Source organism: Stigmatopora nigra, chromosome 8 (genome assembly GCF_051989575.1).
Source record: "Stigmatopora nigra isolate UIUO_SnigA chromosome 8, RoL_Snig_1.1, whole genome shotgun sequence".
Taxonomy (NCBI): domain Eukaryota; kingdom Metazoa; phylum Chordata; class Actinopteri; order Syngnathiformes; family Syngnathidae; genus Stigmatopora; species Stigmatopora nigra.
The window spans coordinates 7,352,797-7,370,560 of record NC_135515.1 but is presented as its reverse complement, the minus strand read 5'-3'; the positions used below and the strand labels follow the sequence as shown (position 1 = coordinate 7,370,560).

Sequence of the window (17,764 nt, the reverse complement as noted above, 5' to 3'; positions counted from 1 at the left end):
AAGTAAACATTTTAAATTTGGAAAATAACTTAGAAAAAAAAAATTAAAAAAAAAGTAAACACTTAGAAAAATTGAACAAAAAAAGGGCAATAAACACTTGGAAAAAAATGAACAAAAAACACTTAGGAAAAAAATGAACAAAAATACTTAGAAAAAAATGAACAAAAAAAGGGCAATAAACACTTAGAATATTTTTTTAAAAAGCTGGAGGAATAAACACTTAGGCAAAATAAAAGATGGTGGAATCTATGTAGGAAAAAAGCTGGGGGAATAAAAAATTAGAATAAAAAAGCTGGGGGGTATATATATTTAGCATATATTTTCTTTAAAAGCTGGGGGCATAAACATATTTTTAAAAAAGCTGGAGAAATATATTTAGGATTTTATTTAATAGCTGAAAAAATAAACCGTATTTTAAAAGAAAGTTTGAGCAGTTAACACTTAGAATATGTCTTTAAAAAGCTGGAGAAATAATATATTTAGGATTTAATTTTTTTTAAAACCAAAGGGATACTAACATTTTGTTAATAGCTGAAGGAATAAACCATATTTTAAAAGAAAGTTGGAGCAGTTAACACTTAGAATATTTCTTTAAAAAGCTGGAGAAATAATATATTTAGGATTTAATTTTTTTTAAAACCAAAGGGATACTAACATTTTGTTAATAGCTGAAGGAATAAACCATATTTTAAAAGAAAGTTGGAGCAGTTAACACTTAGAATATTTTTTTTATAAAGCTGGAGAAAATATATATTTAGGATTTTTTTTAAACCAAGGGGAGTAAACACTTGAAGAAAGAATAAACACTAGTCGTGTACTTGGGAAATTGACTTAAAAAAATCTACTTTAACAAATGAAGTTTCTAATCTTTAATAATATCCTTGTGGACTTTACCTATATAAGAGGTCACAACACCAACTTATGTTCAGTGAAACCTCACCATAAAGATCAGATATCACATCATGGAGTTCCACAAGATTATAATATTTAAAGCTTTTATTTAGTTTGGATGAAGACTTGGATACTTTGCAATAAACAAATACGTTAACCTTTGAGAAGCCTGCCAGTCATCTCTGAAGTGCAGATAAGTCACAAGTGACATGGACCTGATGTGTACAAAGAAGAAAACAAAACTTAATATAGAGAATTAGGATTCACCAAAAAGGCTTAATGTTTTCTTTGGAATTAATTTTACCTTGATCTGGCCCAATCTCCTCTCCTTTAACCTCGAGGGCGTGTGTTCTGGACACTCTGGAAGAGCTGCATCCGGATGCTAAAAAGAGAGAACTTGATTTAACCAAACTAGTTGGGAGTTGCAAAATGGAGAAATCTTACAACAAACTTAATAATATACGATCAAGATAATGAATGAAAATAAGTTAGTGACTGCTACGTGCTATTCTTTTCCCTTTTCAGACAAGGCAATTAAATATACACAGTAGCAATAACAGTTAGAAGAAAGCTGACGTAACCATTTTTGTATCAATATTTTTTATAGTGTGAAATCAGAACAATTACAAATTGGAAATGGCACTCGTGGTGGAATCTATCTTTACATCCAACATTAGTTGGACCACTGGATGTAATTTAGGAGAGAACATCTACCCATCAAACTAACTATACTCATGTTGATACATCTGACAAAAAACTTAATATACGATCAAGCTAATAAATGAAAATAAGTTAGTGCGGCGTGTTGTGCTCTTCTTTTCCCTTTATCAGACAAGGTGATTAAATATACACAGTAGCAATAACAGTTAGAAAAAAGTAGACATCACTATTTTTGCATCAATAATGTTTAGAGTAAAATCAGAACAATTAAAAATTGAGGCGTTTAGTACAGATAAGGCGATTAAATATACACAGTAGCGATAACAGTTATAAGAAAGTTAACAACTATTTTGCATCAATAATGTTAGATGTGAAATCTGTTTACACACAACACAAGTCGTGCCACTGGATGTCATCTAACCATCAAACTAACTATACTTACATTGACATCTCGACTTTGTTTGATTAGATTAAAAGTATTTCTACACGACGGAATAATGGACAGAAAACGGACAATACGATTAAACCCAAATGAACAGTGTCGTCGTGTCACTAATGCTAAAATAGCTAGTCAGATGCGGCACACACCTGGAGAGGAAAAGGATCTCAAACTTCAATTGTCGACGGTGTGTTGAAGCTGGCATTAAAGTAACAGATTAACCGGCGTTTTGGGCTCAATCGATTACTAATAAGTCTCACGATGGCGTGATAAAACGCACTTATGACCGTAAAACGCAAGAGAACTTACCTCGTTCGGACGCATGAGTCACGACCGACGGAAGTGAAATGGCTTCCTGAAAGAATGAGGTACCGCGCATGTGCCAAATTTAAACAGCTGGTTGGCCTACGCACAATAGCTGTTCTTTTTTGTTGCAGCCAACAACTACTGCCCTCCTGTGGCGTGGCGTAATTTTGCAATTACCACGCTCATACAGTAAAGTGAGGATCTTGCTGCTCATCTATGGAATTCCCCTATACATCAATAAAAATACCAATCAAAAATACTTACATCTAAAACTCCCTGATAACCAAAGCTTTATCAGGATGATAAAATCAATTTTTCCTATGCAGGAAAGAGTTGCTCAGATAAAATATATTTCCCTCCCTATCCCAAGCTTTTCCCTAGGAAAAGGGATCAGGAACAGTAGGGTATTGGGCAAATATTCTCTCCCGAAACCTCTCAAAATGAATGAAGCCCAACACCCTACCGCCCTTTTTTTTAAATTCTTCTTCCCTTTCCCACCCGGGCAATTTAAACAAGACTCACGAGATAAACGACAAGCAAAGCTTTTTGTGAAACTGTGTATAATGAACTAAGTCTTTATTTTAATGAAAAAATATACAGATCTACATGGTGTAGTCAAACAACACCGGGATTTAAACCCCAGCTGCCCACATGGAAGTCATGTGAACAAACCTCCGCGCCACGAAGTAGCTCAACTTTCCCTTGTGATTATTGGAATCTCTTGACTACACATGGTTGTCTGTTTAAGGGAAAAATTATTCCCCATCCATTGAATGGTGGGCGTTTAATATACACCCCATTTAATATACCCCCAGTTAATATACAACCCCATTTAATACATGGTCATTTTTTAGAGAAAAAAAGCCTCATTATATATGCATGGTCATTTTTGCAAGAAAAAAAGCTTACCTGTGGTAGAGGTGTTATAGTCATAAAATAGTTTTTGAGGGTTGGATTGATTCGCTGAAGGCGTCGCTAGGAAATTCACAGACCGCTCCTGATATATATATAGTGAAAAACCCTGTTAACTAAAACTACAAGTGAGTGTGTATAATCTATGAAAACACCCTCAACACTGTGTTGACACTGTAGGTAATTTGTGCGTCTTTCCTGGCTGCCGTATAAACTCTTTTTTTTTTACTCTGCCTGCTACTGTTAATGTGTGTTGGTGTATTAAAGCCGTTGACTAATGGTTACCCTTCAAAGTATTTAAACAAAGTCTGCTCGTGCTGCTTCGTCTCAACACAAAAAGAAAATCTAACTTATTCTGGACCTCAGACAGAACAAGCCTGCTAACCTGACCTCACTTGGACTACTCATTTTTTTCTTATTTATTGATTATTTAATGAATATTTATCTCTACTACATATTGATTTTCTGTCTCTGCTTGTTTGTTGTTACGTCCATAGACTCAGCAACTGGGCACTGAATGTATACAAAAAACATGGAACTCATTTATTCATTTTTTATTTATTGCGTATTTCTTGTGTGTCTGTTGTTATTCGTGCACTATGCGGTGAAAGCTTTAAATCTCATTGTACTTTGATAATGACAGTGTATGCCTGTCAAATTAATAGTTCAATGTCAGTCAGTGTGTTCCAACTTTTTAAAAAAAGCCAAAGGCAAAATACGCTCTCTGCTTTTACCACATATGTATGCATTTACAAACTGTGTCCGCTAGAGAGCAGGCTCCTCCTGCGACAAGCAGGCTGCATAGACTGTTTGCAACCCTAAAATGTTTGTATTTGTGTGTTTGTGTCAATGTGCATCGCGACAAAAAGTCTGTCTGTGTGCAATGGGATGTAGAAGGTTTCACTACTTTGTGAGGTTTTTTTGTGTTGTGTATGTGACAGACATAATGAGACCAAACCATAAGATTCATTTTGATTTCACTTGGTCATTCATTAATGAAAAAGCCTTACTTTACTTGGTCATTTTTAAAGAAAAAAACACTTACTATACATTTCTAATTAAAAAAAAGCCTTACAATACATGTTGCCATATGTTGTCATTTTTAATGGAAAAAAGCCTTACTAAATATGGTCATTTTTAAAGAAGCATTCAGATAAACACACAAAACCTGGTCCACCCATGAGCCAGAAACCTTCAAGTGCAATTGACTGTTATGGGTAACCTTTGGGTAAATACATAAAATAAATAAAAACAATAAAAACATGATCCTATAAAGACTTGGTGGCCTCCACAAACATAAAATTTGATGAAAAGTGTGTTTTACTTGACCAGAAATTCATCTTCCGAGTCACTTATACTCACCAAGGTTGCGGGGGTTCTAAAGCAACTATCAATGGGCAGTGGATAAGGTACATCCTGAATTGGTTGCCAGCCAATTGCAGATGACAAATATATAGGTACATATATTCATTCATTTTCCACACCGCTTATTCATGTCTGGGTCAAAGGGTGCTGGTGTCAATCAATGAGCATTCTCTCCATTCCCAGGGTCAAGTTCCCAATTGCACTGTTAGTTTGTGTCATTTCTAAACACATACACAGACGCACACATTCCCCATTTGAGCTTATGTGTCTCCCTGTGGCGACACGGGCAAGTCTGATCATTCTCTCCATCTTGGCCTCCCGTCAACACGCTGGTACAGCGCTGATGCATTCCTAGGCTGCTTTTCTTTTGCCTTTCCTCTCCCTTGTATTCCCCAGGCTTCTTTTTAGGGAGCATCTTTCCATTTTAGAAAGTGTATGTACATGAATGCCTGTCCTGACCTGTTCATGAACCTTGACCCTGTTGTGCATGTTGTGTTTCAAGACTACTGCCACACCAGGCAGAAGTGAAACCTGCGGTTTGCTTTCTGCCGTTGTGTGTGCGTGTGCTCAAATATATCTCTGTGTGTCGGTACCCACAGACATATCGCCACATCTCTGACGCCCGTCTTTCTTCTTTTCCCCTTTTATTGCGATACCACAAGGGCGGAAGTGTGTCATTTTCACACGCATAGGTTCAGTACATAGGCCTTCATCAGTCAAACCCTGAATAGTTTGCTTTTAAACTTTTATAGGGCAGATGGCGTTTAAAAGACAAAAAAAATCTTAACCCTGAAAGATGATTTTGGGTCATGTAGGCCACACCTGTATACCAAATGTTAAAGAAATGGACAACACTTTTATTCCAGCAGAAATCATTGTATTCAATGAGAAGACAAAAACTAACTCAATTTGATTTTTCTGATGCGTAATTGAGAAGAAAAACAAAAATAAAACAGCACCCATAGACTGTCCTTTTTAGCATTATTTTCTCCCAAAAACTCCAATTCGGTACTTTGAGGAACTGTCTTTAATATAAGCGTAATTTATCTATAGTAGTTGTTATCTTGCTCTTTAATATCGTGGCATACATAAACAAAAATGTCCCCCGGTCGATATGGATTGGATATCTTGCAGTAACCATGCAGCCACAGAGTTAAATGAGTAATGAATTTTGGTTGAACTGCATATATAAAGTCAGTATGAGACGGCCTGTAAGACAGCAGAAGGTGCTTTCACACGGCAAAAGTGGCAAACGCTCAAATTGTGAAACCGTGCAAGTGACCTAACCTTTAGTTCCCTCTCAGTGCTCGTAGAAAGCAACAATTCCCATGAATTACCAAAATATAAATGTGAGCCATTCCATCGAAACCCAAAACTGGTGTGCAAAAGGAGTATGAATGACTTAATTTGCTACCGGTATGAAAGTATTACTTAGAAGCCATCCTTTACTGAGGCATTTAGCAACTGACCTGAATATTTTAGAATCCAAATCAAGAGGTGAAAGCTTCAGATATGCAGGTTTAGTCATTAAAAAGTTACAATAGTAAGAGACTTTTTCCCACCCTAGTTTCAGTAGTGTATGTCAAATATGTCAAAGTTACAGTGCAGTTACTTTTGCAACATTTCATTTTTCGATCAGAGCGAGTTCATCTCCAACCATCAATGATTTAGTAAATGGATTTTGCTGAGTTCCTCTTAAAGGTCGACATGCCAAACGTACCAAATACTCTTTGTTTTTTCAACATGTCTTTTTCATTTTGGAGTAGTTTACAATGTAACAAAGAAAAAATGTGCTACATTTTCCAGATGTGACAATGCATTTTTTTCTTCACATATCCATATATTTCTATACAGTAACATGCTCATTTCTGCTAATGTGACTAACTGTATTTTTTTTCTCTCTGCGCCATTTGTTCTGTGGAAGGGCTGAGAAGCTATTAAAATGTGACAGCAAGACAAACACAGCAGGGGCTCAAAGTGCACTCTCCGCTCGTCAGTGCTGTGCAGCTGAGAGCCATCCAAGCCACTGATGGACTTTCCAGCCAATCTCTTCTCGGCTTTCCGCCGACCTGCCTGCCAACGAGCAACAACAGCCCCTGCCTCTTTCCTGCCGCTGACCGCTACCCAAGGGGGGGCAAACCGGAGTCAAAACCGGCAGGGAAGGTAAGAGGAGTGTGTGGTGGGCGTGGCGGGAAGTGTTGCGTGGGCGGCGGTGCCAAGGGAGAGTTCAGGAGGAAGAGGGCGGGCACTTGAGAAGGGTTAACCAGGCGAGAAAATGTGTGGACCGAAAGGGGGAAGAGGGCAAAGATGGAAAAGGGATGGAGGGAGGGATGGATGGAAGGAGGGGAGCAATTGGAGTCTTTAGGGGTCGGACAGTGATGAAGCAAGTTAGACTGGAGGCTTGACAGATGCCACAGTCCAGACCCACAGAGCAGGAAGTCATTCATCCTGAAATGGGCTTGTTAACAGCTGCCGACCGTCACTGTGGATATGACATACTAGCTCCAAATAAGGAATATAGACTAAGCTTTTTCATGCATTTTCTGCAAAAGGCTACTCTTGGTAACTCATTAAAAGTGTAAATATATCATAATATTTCATATGTATGCCTGTAAGTTGTAGTTCAATGTGGCTTATAAAGTGTAAGCAAAGATTAGGGTTTTCTTGTACGTGTTGAAAAAAGGTAGGTGTGGCTTATAGTCAGGTGTGCACTTCTAGCTGTATGTTTATGGAGGTCAGTAAAATAAAAAAACAACACTTCACTGGCATTTAGTGAGTGGAAAATGATCAAGTGGGAAAGTGTTGTTATATTGTGTGCACAAATTGCATAAAATAGTTGATTGTGTGACACAGCCTCTCATGACTTGATGATACTAAACTGAATAAAACTCAATCTAAAAAGGTCAAAATCTGTCGCATTCATGGCCAGGGTAGTGTCATTGACTCTCACAATCGCCCTGTGATGGACTGGTGATCCATCCAGGCCGCGTTTTTTTGCTTTCCAAAACCAGTAAATTGAGCTGTGACACATAACAACTTTAGTTGCAAAATGCTACTAAACGCTCACGAACAAATCCTCCATCCAAGCCACAGATATCCTGCGAAACCTTCCCTACAAATGAGGACGCACTTTACTTGTCAAAATCTCTCCCAGCAGAGTGGGGAATCTCACATTCAAATGGGGGACGACGCAGCCCACCCCTGCTATTAGTGGCGCGACACCCGCTCCAATCGGCTTCGCGTTTAAGGCGAGACGCTCGCACCAAACAGCCACTTAACCAGGAGGCTTGTGGCTTGATGGAAGTCTGTGAAGTGAATGTATGTCACTCACATGAGTAATGAGAATGGATGAGGAGGAAAACTTTTGGGAGGGTGGGAGTCCAGGGTCCCGTTGGCAGGGGAACACAGCTGTGTGCCAGAGAGAGGTCTGCACATCTCATTGCCCCCTCCAACACTCGGACACATGCTCACTCTTCAAGCCACTTCCTGCGTACAGGGCATGGGAACTCCCCCTCACCCCCACCAAGACCCCCCTTCCCTCCATTCTCCTCCCACTGGCTGTTCTTCCTTGTCCTTTTGCTCACCCTCTTCCCTTTCTCACCCCTCGGTCACATGCGTCGCCCTCCGCCGGTGACCGAGGAGTCTTCCCCTTTTTGATTTCCTGCCTCCATCTGCGCCCCATTTATTCGCAACACGGACCCTGCCATAATTTGTTTTCGACCCCCCCGTATTAGGAAAGCATCGCTCTCTCCAAGTGTTAGCCCTCATACATGCGCACGCATATTTTGGATTGTTTTATTCCATAAAAGTTCCTATAAATCATCGGATATTAATCGGCCCCAGACGGCCTCTCTCTCTCCCTCCCCCCTCCTCCCCCCTCGCACAAACACAGACCAGATGCAAAGGAAATGGGATGGCAAAAAGGGCACCCAAGAGACAACCCGTGCTTTTTTTTTCTCCCATCTTTCTTCACTCCCTCTTTTCTGAGAACACTCACTAAGAAAAACCCTGCCGACGGCATTAAAGTTCCGGAGAAATAAATGAAAGCGGGACGGTTTGGAGAGTTGGAGGTGAAAAACCTCCACGGTGGAGTTACTTATAGCTATTTTGGGTCCGCAACAATGCACCTTTCTTTGCTGCACCTGCACAGTGAGGCCCACTGGGGTACCTTTTCTTATCTTGCTGCAACATCCATATTGACTATAGTCCCCTGCCACCAACAAAAGGGGGTCAATAGTTCACACATGTTGAGCCTTGTTACAGTGGGTTACATTTTTTTTACTCTCATTTTACTAAAAATTAGAGTTTACAGCACGTGTGTCAAGGGTTAGGACTAATCTGGCCCGCGGCATCATTTTAAAGTAAATCATGAGTGCCGACTTCTTATTTTAGTATCAAATGAAAATGAGTATAGATGTATATTAAATTTCCTGATTTTCCACCTTTTAAATTGATCATTGTCATTTTTTATCAATTTTTCTGTTTTTAGTTCAAAAATCATTTTGTGAAATCTAAAAATATATATAAAAAAGTTAAAATTAACATTGTTTTAGATCTATTAAAAAAATAAATATTCAGGGATTTTAATCCAGTCCTTTTAATCCATTTATTCCAAAAAATCTAAATATTGGTCCAGCCCATGTGATCATCAAGTTGACATTAAAGCGGCCTGCAAATCAACCCGAGTCTGACACCCTTGGTTTAGGGCCTTAAAATGACCTGATTGGCATTAGGGAGTACAAGAAGTAACAATTCCGATGCGGTGTACTTTTCCAGCTCTAGTTTGCCACTGGCTGCTCGTCTTACCCAAGATGGCCACAAGCTGGAAACACCGATGTAAAAAAAAAAAGATGATTGACACCTAATCAAGTTTATCACTGTCCGGTATTTCAACATGTGAACTGCAGTGTAACTTGGTACATTGCAAACCTCCACCAAGGCCAAACACCAGTGATCCATCTGTGTTGTGTTCTTCCAGTATTATACAGTGCTTGTCTGTGGTAAAAAACAAAACATAAAAAAAACATAACAAACCCCCCACATTCTCCTAAAAAAACATCATTACCTCCGTGTGCTTGGCAGTGTTCAAGATGTTCTTTTTTTTGGCAAGTTACGCTTTATTACAAGAATGAAGATACGTTTTGTTTGAGAAATATGACGTTGAAATTATGACTGTTGATGCTCACTCTTATGGGGACACGTCTGGGTCATTTTTGGACATTTGGGGATCCCTTTGGCTGCAATTTGGGGTCACTTACTATCCATTTTAAGGATTTCCAGGTTGCTTTCTATTATTTAGGAAAATCAGCGTAATTTCCTGTTCATTTAAGATTTATTTTAGGGCATTCCTTGTTCATTTTGGGTCACTTCCTGATGATTTTGGCAAATTTCCTGTGGATTTCACTGGTGTCATTATGCAGTCCAACACACCTGCACTCTGTTGGCTTGCTTAGTCAGGGCGAAAAGGCTAAGTAACCACTAGAGAGAGAAGATCTGGACGCAAGTGAGAGTGAATTATTGTCCGATATGGGAGAAAGAGAGACAAGTCTGAGAGGGGAAAAGGGGGAGGTGGGGAGTAGATGTCAATGTAATGTTCGCAGGAGGATGTCTTTGACCCACCCTGTCCTGGCTGGGTTGGCAGAGGAAGCAGGAGGGGGTTGGGGGGGGGGGGGGGTGGTTGTGTAGTCGAGAGAGTGAGAGAGAGAGAAAGAAGAAAAAGTCAGGAAGAAAATGTGAGAAATGTGAAAGTTGGCCGATGCGGACTAGGGGAGAACGTTGGTTTTTAGGCACACAGGGACAGCCAGAAGAGTTCTGCCAAAAGAAACAGAGCTGTAGTGCGCTTGTAGAACCGAGGAGGGAAAAAGGGGTGAGAGAAAAAGTGCATGCGTGTGTTCGTGTTGAAACGACGTGGGGTTCCCTTGGGCTCTCAAAAGGGCAAATCAGCCAAAAGATGTCCATGAAGTAGCTAAACTAATGCAAAGATCCTCTATGAATAATAGTTTATGTTGTTGTTGTGGGTATAAATAGTCTATGCAGCATTCTAAATACTAGTTTGTGTTTTTCTTTTTTGTGGGTGTGTGATTAAGAATTTGCTAACCTTAGATGAGACATTTTCTCATCATTTTGGGAACATTTTGTGATCAGCATGTGCTGTAGTCGTTAGTAATACTATCAAAGACGAATTACGGGTATATTAAAACCACCCCATGAGACATCAATCCAGTTTGACTCATAGAGCTGGCAGCAACACTTTTTTTCTTCTTTAAAAGAGTTTTTGTTCAAGTTAGGAGTCAATACAGATATTAGATTCTATCACCAAGTAAAATAAAGATACCCGAAAACTTTATATTGCTTTTTCCCCAAGTATTTTCACTTGGTTATTCTCCACCTCGGCTCGCACAGCATGACGCTTTCCCAACATTTCCTTTCGTCCAATAACGAGCATTGCGGCTCGGCCGGATAAAATTTCGTCCGCGTGGAACGATAAGGCGGCAAAGGCAGCCAGCGGCCATTTGCCAAAAATCCCAGGCCCAGATGTACACTCTCAAGCGTCCCCACTGACCATCGCCTCGCCTGCCAGCACTCGACTGCATATCTCCAAATCGCTGAAAATATGTAAATATGTTGACTCGCCGAGATGTCCTCTCCTCTTTTTCGACCTTGTAGCACTTTGGAGAAGGAGGCGAGACGGCGGCCAGGAGAGAAAACAGCTCCAGAGTACCATATAAGGGCCGCCCGCGTTTGGGCTCCGGCACCAGCTTCTCATCACTTTTTATTCCGCTGGGCCATTACATGAGCGGGGGAACACATGCGGGAACCCCTGCTAATCAACACTCGGACACACATATGCACACATAGGCGCAAGAAGGCGATGACATGCGGCATTCTGGGTAAGGGATACGCAGGCCAATATATATAGAGTATGCTGCCATGGACACACTGGCGAACTGATCTTTTGTAATGTGGCGGAACTAGCGTCGCTCTATTGTTAACATGGTCAAACAAGCGTGAAGGATGCAGAGGTAGAAAGTTTACCTCTGGTTTCCTTCTAAAAAATAATCATTAAGGTGTCAAAGTGGCGGCCCGGGGGCCAAATCTGGCCCGCCACATCATTTTTTTGTGGCCCGAGAAAGTAATCTAATAAAGTTACAAAGGAATATGTTTTAGTCTGATTAAAAAGGAAAGAAATTGAAAAAATGAATAAATACAAATGGAAAAAAATTGTAAGATAATATTTTTACCTTATTTTTCAAAAAAGATGAAATAAAAAATGATTCTCTAGTTTAAATCTTTATGGAAAAAAATGCTAAATTACAGATTTCTTGTTAGAATCATCACAAAACAGCAATTTTTAGGTCAAGTATTTCTCTAAATGAATAATTGAATATAATCATTTTAATCTTATGAAAAGCAGCTGTATTTTGAGGACAGGGAGTCATATTTTTCCAGAAAGAAGTAAAAAAAAAAATCTTAACCCTTCATGGTCATATTGTACCAGGCCAAGTGTGGCAAGCGCAGATGCAAGGCATCAGATTCTCCGAAGGGCCATAAATCTGTGTGAATTCACGTCCGTTTCCATTTCCCTCAAGTTGCAAGTCGCAGCGTAACCATATTTCACAACCGTCATCGCCTGCGTCGCCCACAGGCGCTTACGTGTTGCGCTGGGCTCATCTGTCGAGCCGCTGAACTCTACGTGCCCTTTCGGGCCCCGATGGTTGAGCCGCGGAGAGGAGACAGAAACCTCACTCCTTCTCATTTTCCAGAACTGTACCTCTTTACTTGGTATTTGTGGTCCACTGCGAGTGTGTGCGTGTGGTGGGTATAGTCATCCAGGCCTTGCTGGCTTGTGGTTTGGGTCTCTTGGTGAAGAGTGAGGGTGGCGAAACACTATGGCTGCCACACTGCCACAGACATACTGGCACCACCGGCCCATTTTAGTTCCCCTTTTCCACCATGCACAACCACGACTTGGTTTGTGTGTGTGTGTATGTGTGTGTGTGTGTGTGTGTGCTTGTACTTGACTTTGAGAAGGGCTTTAATGAGCTTTCTCACACAATTCCACTTCCCTGTTGGTGAATATTCTCATTCCTTTGTCACTTTTTAAGCTCACAGAATTATTTAAGGCCCCTAAAAAGCAGACGTGGTCGTGTTTATGTTGGTTATTGGTGTACTCAGTGGTTACCATCAGTTCTCTGCTACAAATTGACTGAAGTAAATGTGATAACAACCTTTTGTTTTTTAAATCTACAACAGTTCATTAATGAGTCAATTTAAACCTTATAATAAACAGCTATTCAAAATTTGAAGACCTTTAACACTTTATATTGCAAGTAATTTTTGGTCGTTATAAATTATCTCGCGACGTGTTATTCTATTACTATCTTTATTTTTATTAGTGTTTTTATATTTAATTTGTATTTTGGAACAACTCAGTTAGTTCAATCTTGAAAGGCAAAGCCAACACTCACTCTTAAAATAGGAAAATGGTGATGTGCTTAGACTTATAAAAATTAAAAGTCACTGTCAAAATACACTGAGATGGACGGCACTGTATTTAAGTGGTTAGCACGTCTGCCTCACAGCTCTGAGATCAAGGGTTATGTCCCCACTGGGCTCTGATCTTCTTGTGAGAGTTTTGGACAGAAGTCCAGCAATCATTGTGTAAATTTTGGGTTTGATATTGGTTCTTGTTGCTGTGCATCACTTTATAGTATTCAACAGCTGTTGTTTTACTAAATAAAGTTGACTTTAATCAAAACGAGTTGGTGGAACATACAGTTAAATGATTGAAAACTATTTGGCTGATGGATGAGTGAAAAGTCAAATTTCTTGCCAACTTTAGGGGTCTTTTCTTTGGGTGAGGGGAGATTCTACCAGGGAGCTTGTCTCCATCCATCCATCCTCAGGCCCGACATCACCGTCAGGGCACCCATTCCACCGCTTGGCCCTGAACCCCGCAGGATGTGGAGACCACTGCTCTAGTGCTTGATTCTGTGTGTTTGTTTGCATACATGCACCCTCCAGTTCTTTTCAAGCCCCCAACTCTGATTTTGCGTCTTGGCTGACTTTTTTACCTCTCGAAGAATTTGGAAAGGCTGCATTTTTTTTCTTTCCTCACTACCCCTCTCTCTCTCTCTCTGTCTTTCTCCTCTCTCTCTTTCTCTCTCTACTGATTCCTTTCTCGCTCCCGCGCAGGCCCGTGTCTGCTTTGGCTCCTCGCTAATAGATTTCATATGTTGCTGTAGTTGACATCAGTCTTAAACTATTCTACATGTGATCCCAGATATTTCCTCAGGAAATCTGTCAGATATTTATTGAAGGCTAATAAAACAAACTTGCATGTCCTTCCACCTTCTACCTATCTCCTCTCGCTATTCTCTCAAGTTGATTCTATTATTATGACTTTGGCTTTCTAACTCAGCCTTCTTTTTTTTCAATTTTCTTCCATTCATAAGTATCTGGCTGAGTCAAAAAAACATAAGTTTGGTCTGTATGGGTTCCTGGGGGTCTTCACCTTTCTGTTTCTTTATTATTTAACCCCTGTTGACCCCATGAACTATTCCTAATAGTCCTATTTGTCTTTTTTGAAAACATTGCATTGCAAATTTTATTGTTCCAATATGTTTGATGGGTAGAAATTTGGAGCTTTTGTTTTCACTGTAGAAAATGTTGCCTTTTCTTAAAGAAAAAGACTTCCTGCTGTCAATAGTGCTGCCAGATTTAGCCCATTGGTCAAGGTGTATCCTCCAAATCAACCCCATCTGACTCCACCCCCAATGCCAACAAGAAACATAATTAAATTTAGCTGCTCATTGAGCCCAAGATTAAAAACAAGTGCCCACGAGTTCGAGTTTAAGTCATCTGAGCAGTAAAGCGTTTTATGTAAGTATCCGCAAACGGAGATAATTACAGTTTCCCATTTTCCTAGGGTGGCCCTTAAGGAATGGCGTTTATTTTTTCAAGTGGGCTACACACGGAGACTATTAAAGTAGAGGCCTCTGTTTGAGGACATACCATAATTTAACTAGACACTTACAAAACGCTTACATTATTTGATTTCAACGCAAGTTAATCATAAACCCTAACCTTAACCATCATGTTCTAACTTTAATGTCATTCCACTAATTAGCTCATTCACTGTGACAGACTGGTACCAATGGTAAAAGATTACATAATGCCAGTTATTCCAGTTAAAATTGATTAGATATCTATCAATATTGATGGCAAAGAATGAATTAATAACAGTATTGCAATATTTATTATTGTGTCAGAACAAAAGAGTATTTTTCATGCTTTGCAATCTTTTAATAAAGATGTAGGTCATTCTATGTCTATTATCATGTTACCAACAAATGATAGAGTGTTAAAGTTGTCTGCTACCTTTCCTACTTCCAGCTAAAGGTAAACTCTAACCTCGCTGTGATGGGCCCATGCATTTGGGGGTCTGGAACTGTCGCAGCACGCCACCGCTGTAACGCGCTGCCTTATAAAGACAGGTATTCACACTTAGCGCAAAGTGCTGCACAATGTTAAAAAGTGGACAGGACGCCACTGAAAAGATGCAGTGAAAGTCACAGATTTGAACAGGCGCCATGAAAAGGGAGAGCTTTCATGTCATGTTTTTTTCCAGTTGGTTGTTTTCCGTCCACTACAAAGAAAGAAATGCATGTGACATTCATTATTGTTTTTGTTTCCAGCAATTTTGTCTGTGGTTAGGGTTGTCATTGGGTTTTATTTGGAGAAAGTGGCACTAACCGCTGATTAAAATCATATTAACTCATTGGCTGCCAGTGACAGCGATAAAACGATTCACTGCATTCTAAGTAATTGGATATTAAGTGGCATGAATGGCAGCAAATTAAAAGCTAAATTCCAGTGAAATAATAATTTTGAATGGTACTTCATTTTGAACTGAGAAGCCAGTCATTTCTTTTTAAAATCTATTTTGTTGTTGTTGTTGTTGTTGTTGTTAATCTGAGCGTTCTTAGAGGCTGAAACTGTTTTAACGTGCCACATGGGTATTTGATATACTCACATTGTGGTTGTTTATATTGCATTGTTTATTCAGAGAATGCAGTTTGACATAAAAAAGGGAACGAGAACAAAAAGACCAAAGGGAATTCATTCATTTTCCGAACCGCTTATCCTCATAAGGGTCACGAGGGGTGCTGGGGCCTATCCTTTCTGACTTCGGGCTGGAGGCAGGGTACATACGGATAACCATTCACACACAATTTACAGTGTCCAATCCACCTACCATGCATAATTTTGGAATGTGGGAGGAAATCGGAGTACCCAGAAGAAACCCACTCAGGCCTGGGGAGACTACACACAGGTGGATGTAACCCAGATTTGAACCCAGGACACCAGAGCTGTGTGGCCGACGTGTTAACCACTCATGCTGCCTGGAAAAAACCCATGAAGAACACCCAAAAAACATCTTTCCCTTTACATGCACGCCCGAATCCTAAACTATGAGGCACATATCCTGACCATAATTTAACATTGGTGGTCACACTACCCAAAAAAATATCTTAAGAGGCAACATTTAGTGTAGTCAAGTCTAAATCAAATCGAGTCTTTCAAAGAGTTTTCAGTTACAAGTCGTAAAATTGGCATGTCTTGTAGCAAGAAGAAACAATAACAAAATCCGCCTGAGTGGTCCCCAGGGAGGAGATAAGAACATGCGAGACGGTTACATTGTGGCACCATAGTTTTAAGGGTTGAAATGTCTGGATGTGATTTATCGGCTTTACTTTTTTGGGGGGGCCTTAGCTCTTCGTCACTGCCCAAAAGAGTCGTGATGGAAAACAAACACATGAGCCTTTGGCATAGTGAACCCTGATCATTGCCCTCCCTCACTGGCTCACTCTTTCATCCTTCTCCCAAAAGTCCGCTTGTAATGTTCTTTTTAGGTCCCCCTGGCTCCAGTGCCCATAACTCACCCCCAAGCATTAGCAGCACACTCTCACAAACCTTTATAGCAGTGCCAGAAAAAAGAAGGCGCCTAGTTGCAAAACAAGAACATGACGACGGATAAAGCAATCGGGCTAACGGGACCCTGAGCCCACCCGGGCACCGGGTGAAGCTGTAGAACAGCTTGATAGATGCTCACCCAGGAGGGTGAAGGTTAGGAGATAACGCTGTTTTTTTTCCCCATTTCTGTCACTTCCGTCATGCATTCCAAATTCAGTGCCATGATCAGAGAGAGTACAACGAATTCCTACTGCAACACAGGCTTTGTTTTTTTTCCTCCCTCCTCTATTGCTTGTGACCCACTAGGACCTCAATTGAAGCTTTTTCTTCAATATGATGTTTTTTGTTAAGACTTGGATTAGGAGGAAATTAGGTTCTTAATATTTCAGGTGCACTCAGCACTGGTGTAGTCATGTTTTTAGGTTTAATTTGGCCTGTTTGGGGAGGAGGAATTATGCACCAGTGAACTTGGAGGTAATAGTACTACTACTACTACTACTACTACTACCATTACTAATGATAATGGGCACCACAGTTCTGAGATTTGCCAACTGCTCATAGTTGGAAGTAGGCAAATAGACTTGTGGTATGGAAAACAAGTGAATAATAATAATCCATTTGATTTTGAGTACATTCAGAGACGTTTTACATTGGGTTATTCATTGGCTCCCACACTAGATGGTGGTAAGCTACTATGGTACAACTGCTTTGGGGCAGACTGAGCAAAGTGAGGCAGCCAATTTGCTCCATCCCGCCATATCCAAGCTCTGATTCATTACTATCACACAGGACAGTTGGGTGAGGTGCCAAACGCACGACTTGTCACACAAGTTAGTCTTATTGCACACTTGACCCTTGCACACATGCTCATCCAGTACAACGGGAAAAACTGCAAAAAGCGGGTGTTCTTATGAGGCAAAATGATGCGAGGCTACACATGTATCCACTTTAAGGTTATGTTTTCTACTTGGAGGAATTGCACAGTGATCACAGTGATCATTGCTGGCAACATCTTCCCCAAAGTGCAACTATACAATGCGGGCAGTGTTGCTCTGAATATGTTCAACAAACTACAGGCTTTGACCTAAATGCTAAGTAGGGTGTTTTTGTAGAGAGCTCATTGTCTGTTGGCCACTGAGGATGACACCAAAATTATGGCCTGTGCTTGAATGAAATGCCAGTTAAGTTAAGCACCTGCGGCTACTCAGTTCTGCT

General features: G+C 40.3%; 1 long non-coding RNA gene across 2 annotated transcripts; it reads right to left on the bottom strand.

Moving 5' to 3' along the window:
• Positions 1-978: 978 nt before the first annotated feature.
• LOC144200592 (uncharacterized) lies at positions 979-2,339 on the bottom strand. Of its 2 annotated transcripts, none has more exons than XR_013327150.1 (3): positions 2,300-2,339; positions 1,196-1,273; positions 979-1,106 (listed from the first exon to the last, which is right to left on the bottom strand). It is a non-coding gene; the product is annotated as an uncharacterized LOC144200592 (long non-coding RNA). The 2 variants fall into 2 exon arrangements; XR_013327151.1 differs by lacking the exon at positions 2,300-2,339 and adding an exon at positions 2,140-2,287.
• Positions 2,340-17,764: the final 15,425 nt, after the last annotated feature.